This window comes from Tiliqua scincoides, chromosome 7 (assembly GCF_035046505.1).
Source record: "Tiliqua scincoides isolate rTilSci1 chromosome 7, rTilSci1.hap2, whole genome shotgun sequence".
NCBI classification, from domain to species: Eukaryota; Metazoa; Chordata; class Lepidosauria; order Squamata; family Scincidae; genus Tiliqua; species Tiliqua scincoides.
In genome coordinates, this window is record NC_089827.1 from 19,052,314 (window position 1) to 19,074,153 (window position 21,840).

The following is a 21,840-nucleotide window of genomic DNA, read 5'->3' on the forward strand; positions in this document are numbered from 1 at the left end:
GGAACCATGTGATTTTTTATTTTTTTATTTTTTTGCTATGTAAACCACTTTGTGAACAACTTTTGTTGAAAAGCAGTAAATAAATATTCAAAATAAATAAATAATAAACATAACATCACAAAACATGTGGTTTTGCACCCTTTCAAAAGTAGTGTGTTTTTTTTTCTTGATTGAGAATCAAGAAGCGACAAATCAGACAATGGAATTCACCCATTTACTCACAGGGCTATAAGGGGCATATGAATCAACAACATAAATACCACAAGGAAAGACAAGGAGAGAAGAGAAAGAGGCAAAGCTAGATTTTGAAGTTTGTCGGGTGGAGGACATCTTAAGAATATAAGATGCTGAAACAGGCAATCATCGGCACAACTATATTTTGTGAAAATTACACAGGGCCAGTTCCAGAGCTGGCCCATTCACTAGGCCAAGCGGAACGGCCACCCCAGACAGCGGAGTGGTCAAGGGAGGCCATCGCTGTCTGCGTACCTGCCTCTAATGCCCCCCCTCCTCCTTCCATTCCCTGGCTGGAAAGAGGAAGTGTGGAGGGGAGGAAGGTGCTGCTTCTGAGCACTGGAGACTGGAAGGAGCAGAAGCTGGCATGTCATGGGGTAAAGGGGGGCTGCATTTGGCATACCACCTCAGGCATCAGCCCTGGCTAGTTCATATGATTGACAAGTTATGGTTATAAACGGTTCTGGAGTAATTTTGTTATGGAGTACTTTTTTTAAAGGCACGGAATTTACTATGATTTGCTATTGAAAGTTTTGGAGAGTAGAAACTAATGTACCATGAATAAGCTTTCTATTTCAGATCATTCTGATGTGATTAAATCAAGGATTCTATGTAACTTGTATAGCAAAAAAAAAAAATTCACGTCGCCCTGTGATGAGAGGGGCAGGGAAGATGTGGCAAAACAACACAGCCAACATTTCCCTGAACAGAGAATCCTAAGTGGAGGGAAACACCTAAAGAAACTATCAGGGAACTTCAAGGCCGAGTATAGATTTGAAGGAAAGTGATCAAAACACAATATTCTATCTTCTCCATAGGCCCCTTTTCAGAAATATAGCCACTAAATGTATACCCATTAAAGGAATCAGGTAATTACATGGATTCCTACCAACAGTGCAGGAGATGGTTTGACTTACTGACATGGAAATAATTTGTACAGTGTAATAGCAGCATTCAGCTTTAAATATTGGCTAAAAAATCATTGTGTGAAGCACAAACTGATGGAAGATTTATTTCCATGTAATTTGCTTGGAGATGAGCGTACTGTTTAAGCACAGGCTGAACAGCAGTGTTCCCAAAGTAATGATTAGGTGCTTTCAGGAGACATGAAAGCATCACATAAGTGGGGAAAAAAAACTTGTTCACTAATTTAAGTAGTTAGAGACTGGCGAGGTGGATAAAAGGAGAAGGTACATTAACAGAAACTACCTTTTCAAAAGGATCCTTAACTAGCAAAAAGAACCTCAGGAAGGCTAGAGAAACAATGTGACAGTACTGAAAGAACAGAACAAAAGGAGCTAAAAAAAAAATCATAATCCTGAAGACACAGAAAACAGAGGAAGGGAGAATAGCACATGAGAAACCTGATCAGAGTCATCAGCTGATAGGAGATAGTACTGAAACACACAAGTAAATTTAATTCATTGACATGAATCATAGACATGACTTTCCAATTGTTAGACACATTAAAATCAGCTCTCAGCAACAGAGAATATCTTCCTAGAGTATTTTTCATGCATACAAAATTTAAACAAGAAAATGCTCTGATATTCAGTTATGAGAGAAGCAGGCCATGGGTTAATGAGCATGCCTGACTGATTACTTCTCATGACAGACAATGAGTTGTAATGGTCCATCAGTCAGTAGGGCCTATTCAGAGTTGCCAGTTGATCAATCAACTATCACTCTGAACATTTATATACAGAGCAACGACCAAAGGAGCACACAGTAAAATCTCCAGGTGGCAGGATAATCACTGACCCTTGAGATCAAAGCATATTTAGAAACTAAAAAACACTAGAAAAATAGTTGTTCAATACACAGTGACAATTCATTTCCAAAAATCCTTGGTGCTCAGAGTCGTCATTAACACAGTGAAGTCAGAAATTAATGTCAGAGAGAGGAAGTGAACTTCAGTTGTGGGTCTCGATTCAGCGAGAAACAAAGAGACATTTTTAAAATCTAAACTGATTAGCAATTTGGGGCATGTTACCATGCATATCAGTGTGCTCTGAGTTCACATAGCTCACTATACCAGGACTGGCCTTTGGTCATCTGCTTCTGAATTAAATGCATATAATATTGCTCTGCAGTTTTCACATTCCTCAGAATTAGCGACCTGACCTTACACTGCATTAGGAGGTAGGAGGAGATAAGCAGTGCTCTTGCCTGCCAGTTTCTTGCCAGCTTATGGGAGTTTTCAGGGGAGAGGAAGAAATCCCAAGAGCACAGCATGCTTACTGCAGTTTTGTACCACTGCATAAGAAGCCCCCTCAAACAAAACATATTCTGCTAACTATTTGGAAAATGGGTTTACTTGGAATGACACTTGTTGCATCAGGAAGAATAGGCAAAATGTAGCAAGGGAGGACACCAAGACTGGCCAAGTCAGTTCACACATCACCAGCACAGTGGTCTAATTTTATAGTTTAGCCCAGTGATCTTCAACCTATTTGGGGCCATGCCCCCAAAATAAAAAAGTATGAGACTGGCAACCCACACACCAACATGGAAGTTTGAAAGTGACATGATGATGCCATCACATCAAACTTCTGGGTTGCTGAGCTTCTGGTTTTTTTATGGGAAAAGCCCATGCGGCACTGCCATGCCAGAACAATGCCAGAATCATTAACAGCTGCAAAAATGACAATTGCATATCTTTGAAAGAAAATTTAAATCAGGGGCATGGCAGCCATGCTGGCCAGGGAGTACTCTGGCAGGCCTTGCACCATACCAGCTAAGAAGCACCCCAGCAGGGCTTGCTCCAGTTGTGACCTTCAGGTTAAAGAACCCTGGTTTAGCCTGAATTTCTGTTCACACGGCTATTCATCATGGTGGTAGCACACAAGTTTGCCTCTTTGAAGTTCAAAATTTGCACTATAACTATGCTCATAATTTTTCTGCTAAGTTGCTGAATACCAGATGTGCGTTAAGACATCATTTCAGAGGTTCTCTCCCAGGCCTTTATGCTTTACTTTAGGATATCCAGTTTCTGCTAACCATATGGCAACCGTGCACAACTTCTATGTTGGTCTCCTAAATGTGTTCATATGATGATCATAAATAAAAAACATGCAATTGGCACAAATGACATATGGAGCTTGGGTACAGCAAATCCTGTACAATGTAGTGCCTAGGCTGAAATCTTATGCACATTCAATGTCCTATTGAATATAGTGGGATTGGAATTTACTTTCATGAATAGCAATGGTTCTCAAATTTTTTAGCACCGCAACCCACTTTTTAGAGTGAAAATCTGTCAGGGCTCACTGCAAGTGGTGTCATTAACTTAGAAGTGATGTCATGGCCAAATGTGGCATCATCAAGCAGGAAAATTTTTTAACATCCCCATGGGACAAAATCAAATCAATCAATTGATTAAAAGTTTAAGTAAATTAAAAGTTTACAGTAAGTAGAAGTTAAAAAATTTATTTAAAATAAAGAACACTCCTAACTCTCCGAAGCAGTTGCTGATCTGTTTTTTAAAAAAATTCCCCTAACATCCCAAAGGTTGCAATTCTATCCACACTTACCCAGGAATAAGCCTTGTGTTGGCAACCTTCAGTCTCGAAAGACTATGGTATCGTGGTCTGAATGGTGGTTCTGGAACAGTGTCTAGTGTGGCTGAAAAGGCCAATTTGGGAGTGACAATCCCTTCCACACTGGGAGCAAGTGCAGTCTGTCCCTGGTCTGTCTCCTTGGCTATGGGCCTTCCTTCTTTGCCTCTTTGCCTCAGACTGTTGGCCAAGTGTCTCTTCAAACTGGGAAAGGCCATGCTGCACAGCCTGCCTCCAAGCGGGCCGCTCAGAGGCCAGGGTTTCCCACTTGTTGAGGTCCACTCCTAAGGCCTTCAGATCCCTCTTGCAGATGTCCTTGTATCATAGCTGTGGTCTACCTGTAGGGCGCTTTCCTTGCTCGAGTTCTCCACAGAGGAGATCCTTTGGGATCCGGCCATCATCCATTCTCACGACATGACCGAGCCAACGCAGGCATCTCTGTTTCAGCAGTGCATACATGCTAGGGATTCCAGCACGTTCCAGGACTGTGTTGTTTGGAACTTTGTCCTGCCAGGTGATGCCGAGAATGCGTCGGAGGCAGCGCATGTGGAAAGTGTTCAGTTTCCTCTCCTTTTGTGAGCGAAGAGTCCATGACTCGCAGCAGTACAGAAGTGTACTCAGGACGCAAGCTCTGTAGACCTGATCTTGGTCCACATTGCCCTATTGACTATAATTGACCACAATTATATATATATATATATATATATATATATATATATATATATATATATATATATATATATAATATTATATTGACCACAAGCCCTATTGACTATAATTATTAAAAGCATATACATAACCTGTTAAATGTACAGATCTGTAACATTTCCCTAAATGCAGTCACTGTAAACTTGATGGCAACATCAAGTCTAATATATTAAAATAAAATTCACATTGAAATGAATGGGGACCCACCTGAAATTGGCTTGTGACCCACTTTGTGGGTCCCAACCCACAGTTTGAAAAACACTCATGTATAGAATTGAGCTGTTATTGTGCTGAACTAAAGGGCACAGGAAGATCCCATGTGGACATGCCTTGAATTTAATTCAGCTCCTTTCCACCAATGAGTCAGTTAGGATGGCAGATAAGTAATCAAAGAATAAAAGATACAATTGTGGACATCAGCCTTAAAATATTCATATTAAAGCAAATTGATAGGTCAGCATAAAGATACATTTCTACTGTATTTAGAACACAGAAAAATTAGTTTAACAGAGGAAGAAAATAAAGAAAAAATTCAATTACCATGTCAGGGCAGTTGCATTCCTTGAGGGGGCAAAATGCTAAGTTTTTTCAGGCTGTATAAAGCGCCCCCTCTCCCTTGCCTTCCAAGCCTTTGCTTTCACAGCCATGATTGGCTCTGAAGGCAAGGGGGAGGGGGCGCTTTACACAGGTGTCCCTGCGCCTGAAAATACTTAAGTGTTTTGCCCCCCTCCAGGAACACCACTGCATCAGAGAGAGGGGGAAAAAACCCCAAAAGGACTCCTGAGCAATTACATCAGTGATCACCAATGAGTAATAATTAATTGAACAGGAATATAGGAAAGTACATCATATAGTTTAACCAACATCCTCATCATGCTCTCTAGTATTTGGTGACCTGATTCAATCCTGTAGGACACCAAAAGAAATTTTTGTGAGAGAAAGGAAGCTTACAGACTGAATCGATGTCCGACACTGAGGTGACAAATAGTGACATAAGACCCTTTGAGTCCCTTTGGGGAGAAAGGCAGGGTAAAAATAAAGTATAATAATAAGACTGGCAACAGTCCATAAGGAAGAATGAAAAATCAATACACAGATAAAAAAGGAGAAACCAAAATTATAAGAGGGATAAAGATGGAAGCATCGTACATCTGATAATTTCTTTTGTTACAGTGCTTTCTCTGTTCTACTCTGTCAATACATACACTCTGAGCATCATCTCTTCATTTCTGCTTATAGCACTGCTCCATCCTCTAGCTCTGCATTTTGAATGTAAGCAACCTTAACTGCCACTATTAACTTCATTCTATTGTATAAAGCTTTTATATCTGATCTTACTGTCTGAGAACATAATTCCTATTGATCCACCAGTGTTTAAACTTTAAGGGCTTTTTATGGAAAATTCATGGAACTTTATGGAAAACTCAGAGTTCATGGGTACTTACAACACAGCAAATTTTGGAAATGATGCTGTATATTAATTTTGACATCCAGAAGAAAAAGATGGACCTTTTAAAAGGCTTCATTCCTGGTATGGGGCAGAGCCCAACAAGCCATCAGCCATATATATTGTTTGTTGGCCTAGCGCTGCAAATTAAACATTTCAAAACATGAAAGCCAATTAAGAGAAAGGAAACACTGTTAATGTGGGGGGCACACACACCCTAACTCAAGCTGAGTGATGCATCCTTCTTAGACCTTCAGACCAAAGCTATAGCTGAGGATCCGCATATTGAATGTCATTGGTTTTACTTAGCCATGGAAGCAGTCACTCCTATAATCAAAATGAAATTAAAAGATGTTAACACCACTGATATGGTGAGGTTAAAAACTATGAGGGCTTTGGAATAGAAACTGTACAGATTCACTTTCCAAAGGAAGCTTCCCCCCTACTCAACGACTCTATACTGGACTGCATATACAGCAGGTGTATTTATTTATAATTAAATACTAAATTTAATGATACTTGCCATACTGCAAGAATTTGTCCCATAAAGAAGGCTCTTGCATCCTCTGGGAATTTTCCACTCCAAGTACTGGCCAAGCCCTGCCTTACTGAACTCCATCAGACTTCTCCTATTCCACTAACACAGGACCAAGCATAGTGACCTCTCTCCTTTATTTTCCACTTTTCTTTTATCTTGCAAAAAGTTAGCTTTTCCTAGCAATATAAGGAGTAGCTATCCCTAAAACTAATCTAAATGACAACTAAAGACAAATCTGAGTGCCATTTGCCAACCCAAAGGCACAGGTGGGGATGGAGGGAGCAGCTTCTGTGGCTAAAAGACTTACCAGCAGCATATGCAGGGTCAGTGGGGAAGATGGCAAGGAGTTGCTTGATTTCCTGCTCTCCTTTAGAGTCACATCTCAGAAAAATTAATTGTTGTCTAGGCCATATAGACCCAGGTTCAAAGCTCCACCCAACAAGGAAACAGAGGGCCCAATCCTACCCAACTTTACAGCACTGATGCAGCCACAATGGAGCCCTGAAGGGAACAAATGTTCTCTTACCTTGAGGAGACCTCATGACTGCCCCACCACCACTGCAGGGCACATCGCATGACCCATTGGCATGGCTGCATCAGTGCTCAAAAATTGGATAGGATTGGGCCCTGAGTGACCGTAGGCTAGTCAATATCTCTAACCCTAACCTATCTTGCAGGATTGTTGTGAGACTAAAACAGAGGGGGGAGGAACTTGTATATGGAGTTCCTGGGAGGAACAGCAGAATAAAAATATAATATACCATCTCATAGGACATCTGTCTTTCTGTTAGTATGTAGAAGGTAAAGCATACATAACAACATACATACATAACATACATACATTATACATACAACATAACATACATACATTAAGGCTAAGTGTTCCATACTCCATCATTTGGGGATTTTAAAATGAATTCGTATTTCATTCTGAGCATGTGGATATGTATCCTCATTTCAGATCTCTGCTTATGGAAAACAACTTGTGGTGTATTTTGGGTAACAGAAGGCAAGGTATACCCAGGGGGTATAATTATAACCTATTATATTAAAAGAAAGAGGAAGGTAATGCTATGTAGATCTTCAGTGATAAACAAGGATACTAGAAGGGCAACAATGCTGAATCTCTCTTGGAGGAACAAATAAATAAGCAAAATTGAGAATGTTCATTTGAGCAAAATGAAAGTCTAGAGATTTTTACAGGTGGGCCCTTTTAATCCATGGGTTCAGTACCTGTGGATTAGTGCAGGTTCCAAACCCATGCCGGAGGGCCTCATCTGACCTCCTGGATGCAACCCAAAGCAGCTTCTAGTCACATCCGGGAGGCTTTCTGATGCCTGGGGAGGCTGTGTGCAGCTTTTTCTGGCATCAGAACATCTCCAGATGTGGCTAGAAGGCACTTCCGGTCTTCTCTGGAGGTTCTCTGATGGCCCAGACCCACAAATAAATTATCCACAAGTTTTGGAATGTGCAGGTGGGCCAGGAACAGACACCCCCACCCCCATGGATACTGTGGTCTAATTATACAGGGAAGACACAATTTATCAGTTAATCCTAACTAGGAACAGCTACCACCAAGGGGTGGGCAAAAATCAACAGCCAGGAGTGTTTCTCATGATGTCACTTGAGAAGAATGTTATGTGGTTAGTACTCTGCAAGTCAGAGATAGTTCCCCTTTTATTGGGCTTACCTTTTTGAATCCCATTCCTGCTGTGATACAGGATACTTGGATACTCTATTCAAAAAATAGGATAAGCCAAAATGCCTCAGGAGATCAAGCAGACCCATTGCTTACAGGCAGTTCTCAAAGGTCTGTTTTAGCTGATACTGGTTTTCCTCTGAAATGCACGATTCTAACAGATTTCAGATCAACATGAACAAAGTGCCAGGCTGACAAATAGATGGTAGCATGCATTCAAATGCATCCTCTTTAGCCACTGCTCATCATACTTGACACAGCTGTCTTGTTTTTCTGGTTGTCCGTTTTGTCTGAGTGAACCTCCTCTGAAAGATCTTTTAACTTCAGCAACAGCCATCTGTAGCTCCTGCTTTTGTAGGTCTTGGTAGAAAAAAGTCAGGAACTCTGTGCCCTACTCTGTGCAAGAAAGAAAGAAAAAAAACCTTGTAAGCACAGAGTTCAATGCTATACATTTACTCTCTTCACTCTAGAATTTTTAAAAGAAAAAAAAAAAGCAAAATAGCCAAGCAGATTTTCATCATTGGTTTCTGAAAGCTAAAGAAAGCCTTAACTTACAATGTCCATGCTTTTGAAGCATGAGTTAATTTGTAAGAGCCTTAACTCTTCCCATCAGCTGAAATTTGTTTTTGATCTTACTTCCATGTTAACTAGAGACTTTTCATAACTCTAAGCATGCTTCTTAGGAGATAAATCCTACTAAATTCACTGGGAATTTTTTTGTTGCTCCAATCTAGTAAAACATGTACTTATGGCACATCTAGGACAAATGGGGGGGGGAGGTGTTTTAGGGATAACAAATGGGGGTCCCTTGTGAAATGGCAAAACTGTGACAGTTGCTCAGCAGGATGTTCCCTGGCGGCCTTCCCAACTCTCCCAGGTGCCACCATCTTGGTCAGGCCAAGATTGTGCAAGGCCAAGACCTTGGGGGAGTGATGTGGCATCCTCATCCTCCCACAGCGTGCTGCTGTCCTAACAGGGCACCATGAAAAGATAAATTTGGGAACCACTGGTTATAGTATCCTGGAAATGGGCAATAGGGAATTGCAACACTATACTGCAGGTCCTACTTGATCACACTAACAGCAAACGCAGGCAGACAAGCGTCTATGGGTTTGGAAGCAAAACAGGTCCATCCCAGAATAAAGCAATGGTTTCTATGTACTTGAAGGTCTCCTGAGGTATTCAGAAATGTACAGTATATGCTTATACATTTTAAAAAATTAAGAAAAGCACACCACCACAAATGGCCCTGTGAGCTTCCACAACCTCAAGAAATGTCAACAGCATAGAGATAAGAAAATAATTAGAACAATTAATCTCATTGTCAGGGTGTGAGTGGGGAAGAACTCCCTTCCCTGGGGTTATCTTTTGATGGAACTGAGAGAGAGGGAATACTCTGCTGTTGCTCACTCATAACTTTGCTAAAATTCCAGATTTCTCTTTTTCCTATAGACAGACTCAATTCCATCCCAGGAATGAAAAAGAGGATCTAAGGAACTAAAAGGCAGACAGTGTGCCATTTAAATCTATGTTTGAGAGAAATTGTGATACACAGACTGTTGCAGATACCATTTAGAGAAGCAATCGGAAAATAGAGGGCTGGGGAGGAGAGCCCCTAAATCATAGAAAAGAAATCTTATAGAAAATATCCAATAAAGGGAATTAAGATTCCACACATGCATGCCACCAAGGTTACAACTGCCCTCTGGGGAATGTTTCAGGAGGATGGAAACAGGGCCAGCATCAGAGGTCATCCAGGCTGGGCACTAAGCTAGAGGCGCAACAGGTCAAATTCTGAAGCAATGGGGATGCTTCTGAAGCAATGGGGTGTGCAAGCAATGGGGACTCATGCAATCACTGCCTTCTCTTGCCCTGTCCATTCACAATTCTGAGAAAGCTCATTCACAGAGAATGGGACTCAAGGGAGAGGCTACTATTCATCTACCCCTCCATGCAAGAGGGAAGGAAGAGCATTCAGTTTTCACTTGACAATACTGCTACAGTATCATTGTTTAACCCATTTTTGCCCTGCCCACAGGTCCCTGTTGCACATTAGGTTCCTGTTGTGCATATGCAACATTGGGCAGAATTAATGGAGAGATCAATATAGGAAAGGTGAAAATTACTAAAAAGTTAGCATGGTGCAGTGGTTACAGCATCAGGGCTAGAAAGGCCCAAGTGCCCACTTGTTCATGACACTCACTGGATGACCTGGGGACGGTTACGATCTCCCAGCTTAAAGTTCCACACAGTGTAGCTGTGAGGATGAAGTGGGGATGGAAAACATGTAAAATGCAATAAATGCGAATGACTAATTTTCCATTTTAGCCTCTCAGAATTTTTATTAAGAACCATTTGTGCTTTTTGTTTGCTGATATAGTCAGGGTTGGTTTTAACCGAACTGAGCCAACTGCTCCCAGTTGGATGCTACACCTAAGGGGCCCACACACTAGAGTAATCTACTCTTGTATTTTAATATAAAATTGCATGCAAGACGTTTTAGAGCCATTTGGTCCATTAACCCACTTGCACTTTTTAAGCACTGTTTGATTGCTTTCAATTCTACTATAGAGATATCTATACTGTAATAATCTTTATTTGTATCTCTAAGTTTCTCCAGACCTCGATTGTGAATGTGGGGGCTGCAAAAATGTGTCCAGTGGAACCCCATAGCTTCCAAGTCTGGGCCTGAAAGAAGGTTTTACCACTACCATGTGATCTATTGAGAAAAAGTGCAGCATTGAACTTAAAATCAGTAAAAGAACAGTGGCATTAGATTAAGTTGAATGTGCCTACAAGTTGCCTTTGCTGCTTTAACATGCCTTCACGATTCCAGGCTGCCTTGTATCCTCACAACCCTGTGTGCTGTCTCTCTCTCGCTCTCATATGGGGGTTTGTAGAGAGGGAGATGCATTCATGCACAGCTATTATAACCTCTGTTTTGACTCACAGACTGGTAAAGGGTGTGAACAGGAGATGGATCACATATAACCCATTTTAAATACATTTTGCAGCAGAAAGTGAACTTCCATCTTCCAGGGTCCAATTTTATCACCTTTAGTTTTTCAAACTGCTCCATACATTATCTTCGATAGACACAATTTTCTTATAATTATTCACATTACAGTTGCTTGAAGGCATGCAGCATTGTGAAAGTTGACACCTGCCCTAAAGAGCTGCCAACTTCTTGTCTAATTTCTCCAATATAAATATGTCAGAATACTAGTTAGAAGCAAAAGCAATTTCATTGTAAATCATTGTTTTCCCCCACCAAAGGATATGAAACTGTTCCCTGAGAGACTGATACTACCACGGACTGTACAGAAGCTATAATGCCATTATGCATTGCTTGCATATATTAATTTGTAGCTTTTCAGTATTTCTAACACTTGCAAGTAATTATGTCTTTACCAAGTAGCATGTTTATTTTCACTAAAAATTCAGTCCAAAGATGAAAGTTATCATTTTAAGAACCAAACAGAGTAGCTCTAAATATCTTACACTACAGGTAATGTGATGCAGTTACAATCTCTACCTTTTCACATATGAACTTCTAAAGCAGCTGTTTCAATCTGGAATATGCGTGTGTATACACATGCTGCCACAGTCTAACATGGTGACACTTTGGTAAGCTGTAAGTATTTAAAATGTATCTGAAGCCTTTTCTTTTATTCCCCAGATACTTTTTGGCCTTCAAGTGCTGGTTTCTTTTAGCACATTTTCCCCTTCCCTTACATACAGGCTTCTTCAAATGCATTTCATTCTATTATTTTTTAGTACAGCATCTACTTCCAGGGAAGTACAGTACCATAAATTAATAGCACAAGCATGGTGACATTATTGAAAATGCTGCAAAAAGACACCCATTAGCCTGTCTACACAGTATACTCATCTGTCTCATGAAGAAAATAATTATCCAGAAACATGCAGCTTTTTTTAAAATGCATTTTTCCTTTCTGAATACTACTGGGACTGAAGAAACATTCTTTAATAAAGCAACACCTATTCAAATAAATTTGGACAAATAGCTGGTATGACTGAATTCAGTGATGTTATACTTGCGTTGCCAGGATCAAATTTACTGCCATGACTATCTCAAATGTATTGGCAACCTTCAGTCTCGAAAGACTATGGTATCGCGCTCTGAAAGGTGGTTCTGGCACAGCGTCTAGTGTGGCTGAAAAGGCCAATCCGGGAGTGACAATCCCTTCCACACCGGGAGCAAGTGCAGTCTGTCCCTGGTCTGTCTCCCTGGCTATGGGCCTTCCTTCTTTGCCTCTAAGCCTCAGACTGTTGGCAAAGTGTCTCTTCAAACTGGGAAAGGCCATGCTGCACAGCCTGCCTCCAAGCGGGCCGCTCAGAGGCCAGGGTTTCCCACTTGTTGAGGTCCATCCCTAAGGCCTTCAGATCCCTCTTGCAGATGTCCTTGTATCGCAGCTGTGGTCTACCTGTAGGGCGCTTTCCTTGCACGAGTTCTCCATAGAGGAGATCCTTTGGGATCCGGCCATCATCCATTCTCACGACATGACCAAGCCAACGCAGGCGTCTCTGTTTCAGCAGTGAATACATGCTAGGGTTAGCATGTATACATACATGATAATACATGCATATTATCTCAAATGCATAATGTTGATCAGGTATCTTTGTGGATCATCACAGCTAGTCTCCAGTATCCTGACTGTGACTATATGCTTCCACCTTAATAAATTAGCTAATGCAGTCCTGAAGGTCTAGCTAAATAATAACCCACTCCCTTACGATCCTGTCATACTAGCAAGATTGATGCCAGATTAAATGAAACCATGAGGATCATAAGCAGCTGTATAAGACCCACTCCTGTCTGTTGGCTCCCTGTTTTGAGCCACATAGCACCACCAGCCCTACGGAGGCAAGAGGCTTTAGTGAAAGAATATAGAAAAGTTACCAACACCCACTTTTACCAGTACCTGCTGATCCTCCTCATCTATCAATCGGTAGGCTTAAATCCAGGAAGCCTTCTCTGGCACTCGCACAACATCTGCACAATTTTAACATCAATGCCCAATGGAAAGATAAATGGGCAGTCGAACGCCCAGAAACGGGTGGATATCTAGGCGATCCTACACTTAAGGTGCCAGGTTTCGACTTACCTTGCCAGCACTGGAAAACTTTGAACAGGATCTGTATCCTACATGGTGTTAGTCAGGACTCAGTGTTCAAATGGGGGCTAATATCTACCCCTCAGTGTGATTGCGGGTTCTCCTGCCAAACCATATACCACACTGTGTCTGGCTGCAAACTGAGGGCGCATACTGGCCCATGGTCTGACTTTTTCATTGAAGGTAACTCTGTCCTTGAATGGCTGAATGAACTGGACATTGATTAAGCTCAGCTTCTGGAGACAATTCTTATATAAACATGGTAAAGAAATTTAGCCATATTAATTGATACAGACTTATTCCTGCCAGCTAGTAATTGTCTAACCATGTAATCAATGTATGATATGGATAATTTTCTTGGACCAGTATTTGGGTTTCTTTGTACATATGCCAGTAAAGGTTCTGAAAATACTAGAAATAAATAAATCCAGTATCCTATGGAGTTCTTCAATAGTGTTACTGTTTCACGTTCTGCATGCTACTTACCAATAAGGATCTCAGCCAAACTTCTCTAAAAGATGGAATGTTGTCAAGAGCAAGAAATTTGTTCATTTTGGCTCTTAAGCCAATGATTGTGGGTCCTTGTCACCCGCGTTATGAAATTTGCCAAAACCATCCTCTGTTCGCAGAACTTGTGTGCAGCCAACTAGAAGCGGAGCTGAGCCCAGCATTGTTCTACCTGTGCCCAGTCTTGAGCCATCATCACAATATTTGGCTTCTGCAACAATCAACACACATCACCAACATGTGAAAGAACTTCTTGGCCCCATTTACCAGTGCCCTTCAGCACTGTTCTTGAACGGGTCTTTTAATCCCCATAGTTGCAACTTCACGTATTTGTCTCTGAAAGTTTTTCCTTTTCGGCATATAAACTTAAAAGTATAGGCATTGCACCTTCAACAGTGTTTTTGAAGCACTTCCCTATTTCACCAGTCAAAGTACTGACCCAGCAGCAGCTTCATCTTTCATGAGTATGCATTGCTTTGCACAATCTACATGCAAGGGCAGCTGACGCCATCCAACTGATGATTCATTCTGTTATTACAAATGTTATTTGCTGTACAGTTTCAAAATCCATTTGCATCACATTCATAGACTTAGAGCAGAGTTTCTCAACCAGTGGTACTTGTAACCAACAGTGGTACTTGAAGTGGTATATGGTGCACTTCGGACCCCCAGATCCACACCGCCTAGCAGCAAGACCAGCAACACAACAAGCAGCATTAGGAGGCTTGGTGTGGCAGGCAGCACTCCAGCATGCACTTTTTGCATGCTCAAGAAAGCCCTTCCACCTGCTTTTAGCCTCCTATTGGTGTTTGTTGTGTTGCATCTGGTCTCTCAATCTGAAACTGGTGATGACATCATCCTCACTAGTTACTTCCAGTGGTACTTCCAATAGGTGGATCATGCAATGTGGTACGGTAGGGAACAAACGTTGAGAAACACTGACTTAGAAGTTTACTACCCAGTTTGCATAGTGGTCCATAGAAGGATGCATCAGAACTGTTCAATTTTGTTATCTATTGTAAAATCTTAAAATTCACCTAGAGCAGGGGTGTTCACACTTTTTTGGCTCGAGAGCTACTTTGAAACACAGCAAGGCCCAGAGATCTACCAGAGTTTTTTTTACAATGTTTGCGCCATCATAACATATAACATTTATGTGTACAATGTATGTTGGTGTACCTTGAGCCCCACTGAGTATAACAGGACTTACTCCTGAGTAGACATGCCTAGGATTAGGCTGTGAGGCTGCAATCCTAGCCACACTTACCTGGGAGTAAGCCCCATTGAGTACAATGGGCCTTACTCCTGGCGTTTCCTCTCAGAGGCACCTGAAGGGGGGGGTCGGCACTCCGCGATCTACTCATTTTGCCTCGCGATCTACCGGTAGATCGCGATCCACCTATTGAGCACCCCTGACCTAGAGTGTCTCAAAACAAAAATTATCAAGGGACATTGTACATACTACTTTAAAGAATACTACTATGTATTGGCAACCTTCAGTCTCGAAAGACTATGGTATCGCGCTCTGAAAGGTGGTTCTGGCACAGCGTCTAGTGTGGCTGAAAAGGCCAATCCGGGAGTGACAATCCCTTCCACACCGGGAGCAAGTGCAGTCTGTCCCTGGTCTGTCTCCCTGGCTATGGGCCTTCCTTCTTTGCCTCTTAGCCTCAGACTGTTGGCAAAGTGTCTCTTCAAACTGGGAAAGGCCATGAATACTACTATTGTAGATAATATACACCATAATTTGGATAACCCAACCATTCTAATTCAACCTCCATAGTGATTTGACTTTTTTAAAGTATAATTGATGTATTGGGGAGGGGGGATGAAAGGTTGGCCTCCAAAGGCTCAGCTAAGAAAACTGGCCAATGGTGCCTGAGAAGCAACCTTTCTAAACAACATGCACAAGATAGAAAAGGAAATTGGCAATGACATGTTTCAGTCTCTTAAAGTTATTACAATTAAGTGATTAAAGATTGGGAATGCTACCTTAAACTGAACAGGACTGTGAGCCCTCTCCTCGACAGTTTCTTGTGCAAAGACAAGGACTATAGTTTAATTCTAGCTTTAAAAAAAAGGATGTTAAACCAACTTCAGACTCTGCTTTCATATCCTCAGTAAGTGAGAGCTTATTTTAAAATATTTTCCCTCTTCTCAAGTTAAACCATAGCTTCTGGGTTCACATGTGTGGCAGAGTCATGGTTTGAAGAAAACAGGATTCACATCCACTTGAATGCAAGTATGGGAAGCAAACAGAGTAAGATCAGTCATAACAGAAAAAAACCATTGCTTATTTGCTTGGGGGGGGGAACTATCTACATTTTGTTCAAAAAAAGATCAGTTTCAAGAAATGGGAGAAAAGTAAGATGAGGAAAGAGGCAAGAACAGAGAGCACATGTTAAATCAAGGCAGATTTTGAATCACTCAAAATATTTGTCCCAATTTTGAAAATTTTTAATAGGGGAAAAATAAGCGTACATTCAAGTCAGCGTACCATTTGAATTCACAACAGAAACCAATTTAAGCCTCATGAGTGTAGGCACCTGTAGAGCAAAACAAAGTTCAAGTCTGAAGATAGTAGGAAGTGTTAGAACAGCAGATGTGTTGCAGCTGGAGGCCTGAGCTTGATGCAAGAGACAGACACCTGCACATTTGGGACTGTGACCTTGTATGGAGAATGCATTCAATGGTAACAAGTTGTCCTACTTGGTAAAGAAGCTAAGTGTACTGTAAAAACAGACCTTTGAATCAGATGCACGTAATCCGTTTACTTCAATCACCAGCTTTTCAGGGTACTCCTATGCCTGGTGGGTCACACTGGTAACTTTGGATTTATTTTTTCAAAAAAAACTTTGATACGTAATCACATCTTGAAATTATAGGGACAGAACAGCAGCAGATCATCCAAATTTCAGCAAAACCCCTTACATTTATTTAAAAGAACCTGCATATCATTTGTCTTAAAAATTCAATCCTGCCCTTCCATCCCCATGGGGCTACTTTATCTTTTGTTTAAAAAAATAATAATCAAGGAAACCAAAAACCAGTTAAACCTGCAAACACAACACTAAAACAAAACTTAAGCAAAATCAAGCAACAGCAACAAAAAGTGAAAACAATTCATCATCATTAACTGTATTTATATTGCTTTTCAAAAGGTATAGTTCATAAAGCAGTTCACATTGCAAAATAAATCAATAAATTGTTTCATACAACAAAAGTACAAATTTAACAGATGTCAGCACACAGAAAGCAAGTCAAATAAAAGCATCCATTTAACCAATGGCCTTGACACATAACAGCGTGTGATGTTGGGGCTTACTGGAACTCTTGGAAGGGTATTTCATAAACTGGTGGTGCTATAAAGCCTTTGCAGCAAAGAGTGACCAGGAGGGAGATCCAGAGGACAGCAGCCACCCAGTAATTGTGGGAAGGTCAGCCCTGACAATCCACTGTCATGGACACAGAGGTTCAGCAAAGGCCAATTAGCTTTGGGGGGGGGGAGGCGTGTTGTGGGCATGAATCCAGACCAGAAACCTGACTGAAAGGGATCTAAATAAAAATGATCACAATGGCTATGTTGAGCTAATGTACTGAGGCAGGAACAATGGTTTCCTACTAGAGCCAATGCAGGTGGGGTCCAGACCTGTAAATGCAGGAATTAAATGGCAATGGAATGTGAAAAATGCAGTGGTTAAGTATACTGATGTGCAGCCCTATGAATGAGAAAAGTGCAATGATAACTACAGTGTTATCAGCAATAGTGGGTGACAACACAATATACTGCGTTATCACCAACTGAGCTTAAAAAGTTTATGGAAAAGGACACAGTTCAGAGAGGGGAAAAACACTCTTATGCGTGTCTACTACTATATTCCCTGGCCCTACATATACCTTTTTATAAGTATATAAACATTTGCTATAGAACTATCATCCAACTCCAATGCTCCATCCTCAATAAGAAAAGAGCTAACAGAATATTTAGCTTCCTACTGAACGGAGAAGAGAGAAGCTCAAGCACGAGAACAAAAAATAGAAAATCACAAACCACCCAAACATTAGACAGAGATGGGAGGGGTAAATAATTCTAAATTGTGATAGTTATCAAATGCAAAAACCTCCCCTGAGGAAACCTTTGCTTTCCCTAACTGATAGTGTACACTAAGAATTAGCTCCATTCTGTTCTGAGCTCTAGGTCATGTCACATATACAATCCCCCGCCCCATGTACATTGGAATCTCATGACTGCATAGCATGGTAATCTCTCAGCAGAGATTAGCCTTGACCAAAACCTCCCACTGATGAACAGGATTTAACCTTTCCTGGGTTTGCATGCACATACTAATACCAGCAGGTAATAGAGTGTGTTTCTTCCCCTTTAAAAACACATACATACCACTTCTCTCTCGTTCTCTCTCTCTTTCTTGTTTCTTCTATTTTTTCTTTCTTGAATTTGAGAGACTGTGTGTGTATACATACACGAACATACAGGTCGAGGGGCATAAAGGGGAAGGTGTCACAAGGTCAGAAAAAGGTAAACCCTGTATAGAGCCTGGAATTTGCCCCATCTTCCCTGAAAAGTCAGTATGAATGAACTTTTCATATATAATGTGAAACACCAATTTTAAAAAACTTTGAACTAAAAATAGATGTCTATAGAAATGCACTTAGCTTCAAAATGAAACTAGTTTAACTGTACTGTATATAGAACTGGTTTATGAAACATGATCTGGAAAAATCAACTTGTAAATACATGAGGAATACATTAAGTGATACTTGGGCTACAACTCTATATACAACATACCTGGGAGTAAGTTCCATAGAAATAAATGGAACTTTTGCACAGGCAGGTAGAGGATTGCACCATTAACAAAATTAATGGCCATAATGAATCATCTTTTGACCAGATGCTCCTCTTAAAAAAAAATCATGAATTTTGCATGTACAGGTGAAGCCTATTTATCCACGTTAGTTCCGTTCCGTGACTCGGTGTGATTAACAAAAGACGCGTTGTGCTAAATTACATAGAGTTATGCAAATACTGCAGCCTGACACTTCCAGATGGAAGGAAACTAAGGCAGCAGCTATTATCAATCCCCTCCCCTCCGCTCCGCTCCATACTCAGCCCTCCTGTTGCCAGCTGCCCTGCTTCTTACACAGGTGGGATGCTGAGCTTGCTTGGGAAGCCTCATCCTCTGTGTACCAGGCAGCCTCCCAACAGCACTGCAGGTTCTCCTCCTCCTCGCTGCTGCCACCACTGCAGCCCTCCCTGGCCACTGCCATCATGGAAGCTCCTCTGCCCCAGAGCATTCTGGGACTTGTAGTCCAGCTCTCTGCTCACCCTCACCTGTCTCTCAAGGCTTGCTGGAGCAGGAGAGCCTGCATCATGGGGGGGGGGGAATTCAGCAAACACTCCCTGGGTTTTTTAAAGCAATCCCCTCTGTTGCTACCACACCTGCCCCTGTGTGTGTGTGAGAGTGAGAGAGCTCCACCTCTCTGCATGTGTTCTGGTTACACAGGATTTTCCGCCCCCCTCTTCAGCCTTGGCTGGCTCAGGTGCTCCAGGAATGTTACTGTTCCTTTGCAAGGGGAACCTCTTCCAGGGCTCCAGGGCTATTCCCTGCCTGGGCGAGGTGGAGTCTTTTTGCAGTGTTTTGGGCTGCCTGGAAATGGAGCGAGACGCCAGCGCAGGGCAAAGAAGGCAAAGGTGTGTGTGACTTTCTGTACCCCCACCCCATTTGAGTTAAGACAACTCTGAAGATAAAAAATCTGTGGATAAATAGGCTGCATCTGTATTCAATTTTCAGTGGCTAAGAAAGTGCCTTCTTTTAAATACATCCTCTTTCTTCATAAACCTATTGTTTTCTAATTGCCACCACTCCCTATGCATCTTTTTTAGACACCTTGGGCATAAGACAAACAAGGCTATGGTCTTGTAGTCTCTCTCACGTTTCATGTGTGTGAGCAAGCCAGCATCTCTACAACCTTACACAATGATGTATTTATAAACACAAATTATAGGGAAGTAGAAGTGTATAACATTTAAAACAGATATGTTACAGCCCAATCCTGAGCTGCCCAGGGCACCCAGGCTTGGCAGCGCCGAGAAGGGCTGCCACCGGATCCTGCACCTCCCGGGCTAGTGCAGGAGGCACCTCCATAGAAGGGGACTTTCGTCCACTTCCCCCGAGTAAGGTAAGCTGCCCTGCAATGGGGCTACTCACTATACCGCCGACATTGTAAAGGTGCTTGTGTAGGGCGCGCAGCCCTCCACGAGCGCCTTGGATCCTGTGGAGTAGAGCTCCATGGATCCACCTCCCATCCCTCTCTCAGGCACGCCTCCAGCCCACCCCCCTCCCCGTGTCACACCTCCCCGTCACGCCTCCTTCCCACCCTCTCTCCACCCCCTCCCCGCCTAATGTTCCGTAGCTCAGCAGTCCCGGAGACTGCCGAGCCATGGAAGCTGGGTGACCGCCCCGCGCTACCCCAGCACCAGCTGGCGCTGGGCTAGCATGGGCAGGAGCCCGGCAGTGAGGCCAGCAAATGTGTCTTATGGCATGTTTGCAACAGTGCTCGGTGGCACGGAGACATGCCACCGAGCATAGGATTGGGTCCTCAGTTGTTCACTGGTTAATTAGAGTCACTGGAATGGAAGCTATTCACAAAGGTTCTACCTGATGTAGAATTCTACATCATGTAGAATATGTTATAGAAGTAGGGTCATAATTTGGCAGAAGGAATGAGGTTTCAAAGCAAAATTTAAAAAACTGATAGAAAACAAGAAATGCAATGAGCATCTGCTGTCCTTGATAAGAAAAATAGCCATGACTATGCAAAAGAATAAAACCTCTACAAATTGAATTGTAAGGCAAACAGTGTTGGCGAAAGTAACACAGAAAGGGAATTTCCAGGGAAGTCTGCTTGAAGACTATTATGAGCAAGAATGCCCTAACGTCACATTTATCTACCAGTTGGCACCGGCATTAACAAAACTATGCTATTTGGCCTCAAAGTGGTACTGTAAACACTAGATTTTAACCAATGCTATGTTTGGCCTTAAACCAGTTAATTGTTAATGAACACAAGACTCTGCTTTATTTCTTTCCAACAAGACAATATACCATACCTGTGAACACTGAGTTCACAGTTATGGTACAGCTCAACATATTTCACAAGTCTTTGAAACTACATTTCGTGATTTAAAGATCATTTCACTTCACTTCACTTCACTTCGTGAAGTAAAGATGGATTATATTTGTAATAAATGTAACTAAATTTGCATCCCAAGGAACTCAAGCTGGCATATGGGTTTATCCACATATTTCCCACACCTTACAGTCACCATGCAAGTGGTCCATGGTCAACTCAGATTCTCCCAATTCACACCTGATACTCTTATGCTTCAGTGTATACTATTTATGCAGTACAATCTTATCAATGCTTATTTGGCCATTTGTCCCACTGACTTCAGTAAGTTTTACTTCCTAGTTAGAATATACAGGATTACAGACTTAATATGCTGAAGTTCAAGAATGAGAAATTTTCAACAATTCCATCTGATGGCACTTTAAGTCTCCTCCCCCCCCCCCCAAATCACCAACAGCATTTCTGAACCGACAATTCAGACTTGCCGTCATCCTCCTTGGGCTTATCTTGCAATATCAGAAAAGACTTGAATGAGGCAAAGCTGAGTGCGGGGTTGTGGTGGTTAATTCACAGATCACATTGCACCTCTTGCTAAAACAAAACATTCATGTTTTACTGGAGGACAGCACTCCTAGCTACAATATTTGCTCTAGTTTCAAGTCACAGACAAAATATTAAATCACAGTATGATGAAGAGTGTTGCTGCACCCAGGAGACTGACTACTGTGGCATGAATTTTCATAAGCAACTGGCTACTTCTGTTTCTACATAGGTGTTAACCTGCTCAATTTTACATGATTAATAAAAGATAGGCAAACATGAATATCTCCTCACCCACTACTATGGTGTTCTAATTATAGTTCAAA

General features: G+C 41.7%; 1 long non-coding RNA gene across 1 annotated transcript in view; it reads right to left on the reverse strand.

Annotated features, from left to right (window-relative positions):
* Positions 1 to 21,840, reverse strand: part of LOC136657518 (uncharacterized) — a 55,307-nt gene that overhangs the window by 19,197 nt on the left and 14,270 nt on the right. Inside the window, exon 2 of the long non-coding RNA XR_010794760.1 lies at positions 8,175 to 8,579. This is a non-coding gene — a long non-coding RNA (uncharacterized lncRNA). The remainder of the gene's footprint in view (positions 1 to 8,174; positions 8,580 to 21,840) is intronic.